The 2,015-nt window shown below is 66.6% G+C and overlaps 2 protein-coding genes across 4 annotated transcripts in view; one reads left to right on the forward strand and one right to left on the reverse strand.

Annotated features, from left to right (window-relative positions):
* Nucleotides 1-1,030, reverse strand: part of SLC26A1 (solute carrier family 26 (anion exchanger), member 1) — a 5,128-nt gene extending 4,098 nt beyond the window's left edge. The window contains exons 1-2 of one of the 3 annotated variants that reach the window (XM_010834278.1): nt 693-1,030; nt 219-417 (exon numbers count right to left, since the gene is read on the reverse strand). The gene's annotated coding sequence lies outside the window, so the exon portion shown is untranslated. Of the gene's footprint in view, nt 1-218 lie in introns of all 3 variants that reach the window. The other 2 variants (XM_010834262.1, XM_010834270.1) reach the window with 2 other exon arrangements.
* IDUA (iduronidase, alpha-L-) overlaps nt 1-2,015 on the forward strand; it is a gene marked incomplete at its 3' end in the record, with an annotated part of 19,939 nt that overhangs the window by 7,594 nt on the left and 10,330 nt on the right. The window lies entirely within an intron of this gene.

Here is a 2,015-nt window from a genome sequence, read left to right on the forward strand (position 1 = left end):
GGAGCCCCGAGTCCACGCTGCAGCAGCGCCTGCCGTGGCCGCTCCTCGGGCAGACCTCCTGTGTGTGTGGTGCAGCTGCGGGGGCAGTGAGGCTACACGCCTGTCGCCTGCCAGGGGGTCCTGGATGGCAGGCCCCCTTTCCCAGCGCGAGTTAACGCAGCTGGGTTCTGGCTCAGACCCCACGGGCACCTTGGGAAGCGTGTGCCAACTGTCCTCACCGTCCAGAGGGCAGCCTGCCGCGTGGGCCCAGCCCGACCTGCCGCCTGCTCAGCGAGCACCGGGGCACTGTTCCCAGCTGTCCTGAGGGCCCTCCGGCCTTCTGCTCTTGATGCCCTCCTCGTGATGGTCTCTGCCCGCTCAGAGCCTGGTCACCCCGGCAGGTGCACGTGGGGCTGGGCCCTGGGGCCTGGGGTGGCCCTGCGTGAGGAGGGTGGGTTCAGGTCCGGCCCTGCATGAGGCAGGCGCTGCCCCTGGGGGCTCTGTTGGGTGAGCACACCACATGGGGTCCCCTGAGCTCAGCCAGAATTCCGGGGTCCAGAGGCGTCGGTTGAGGACTGTTTGAACGCCTGGGAGTCCACAGAGGAAACCTTGGGGTCGGGCCTTGCCACTCTGCAGACGGGGGCGCTGACCTCTGCTGTGGCTAGGTAGTCCAGAGCCCCGCTGTCCTGCAGCGGGCCCTGGGGGACTCTTACCTGAGGGACCCCCTCCCAGGCTCGGCGGGTAGTTCAGGCCTGGCGCGTCTGTCCCGGGGACCCTCTGGCTCAGTCTGCAGGTGGGGCGTGCAGCGGTGGGCTCAGGCTGAGCTGGCCCGCGCTGGCCAGCAGGCAGTGGTCTGTGCTCAGCATCTGACTGCCCAGCTTGCTGGGCTTGCAGTTAAATCATTTACTTCAGAGACTGCTGAGTCACAGGTTTCCCCAAGATGAGCGTTACCTGAGCGGCTAATCCGGGGACTTCTGTAATCAGAGGCTCAGAGAGTGACAATTGTGTGGGCCTTTCCTAAGCTTCCAGCCTCCCAGGAGCGGGGCTCCAGGTGCGGACAGGGCGGCTGGGGTAGGGGCGGGGGGCAGCCAGCAGGGTGAGCCCTCAGCTCGGGGCGTGGGCAAGGGTGGGGGTCTGCAGGGAGGACGCGTCTCCCAGCGCCATCCCTGGACGTCCCGTCTTCCAAGAGGTGGGTCTGGTCCGTGCCGGAGCTGGCTGGGCCCCAGGCAGACACGGCCCGGCTCCTGCCCTGGGTCTGTGTGGAGTGAAGGCCCTCGGACTCCAGGGTTGCCGGTATCGAGATCCGATGACCAGCCGAGCGTGTCCTTTCTGCTGGGGGGGCGGGGGCCTTGGGTCTGCCCTCTGGAGCCCAACCGGCTGGCTCTCAGCCAGGTGCTGACCCTGAGGGCGGGTGTCTGGCCCCACCACACCTCTGTCCGCTCCTCCAGGGTGGTGGGACCTGCCTCTCGAGGCCAGTGGGAAGGTAAACAGTCACTTTGGAGAACTACCCTCACGTCCCACACACAGTGAACTGTGGGTGCTGCTGCCCTAAAGGTCACTCGGAACGTCAGTTCTCCCACCTTGAAAAGGAACAGGTGGGTGTCTGAGGAGCAATGTGGGGAGAGGAGCCCATCTCCTGGGCCGTGAGTGTCCTCCACCCTGGGCGCCGGGCCAGGGTTGCTATGATGGGGCTGCAAGGCAGAGCTGGCCTGGGCCTGCTGTCCTCCAAGGCCCGGGTGATGGGGGGCGGGCAGAGATCTCTCCAGGTTCCTAACACTCACTCTGGGACCTTCCCCCAGAACCCCCTGAAAGGTGTGCCCTGTTCTCACATCCACAGCCTGGCTGGGGAAGCCCGGGGCCCCATTTGGGGGCAAAGATGGGGGTGGAACCCCAGGATGGGCAGGGGAACGCCCGAGAGTGGGAGGTCTCCCCACATCTGCAGAAGCGGGCAGTGTGGTCAGCGCCCAGGCCCCACTGCTCAGCTCAACAGAATCCTTGCCCTTGAGGACTCCGCCAGAGCCTGGGCCACCCCAGCG

The sequence above is a fragment of the Bison bison genome, unplaced genomic scaffold (genome assembly GCF_000754665.1).
Source record: "Bison bison bison isolate TAMUID 2011002044 unplaced genomic scaffold, Bison_UMD1.0 scf7180017845407, whole genome shotgun sequence".
Lineage (NCBI taxonomy): Eukaryota > Metazoa > Chordata > Mammalia > Artiodactyla > Bovidae > Bison > Bison bison.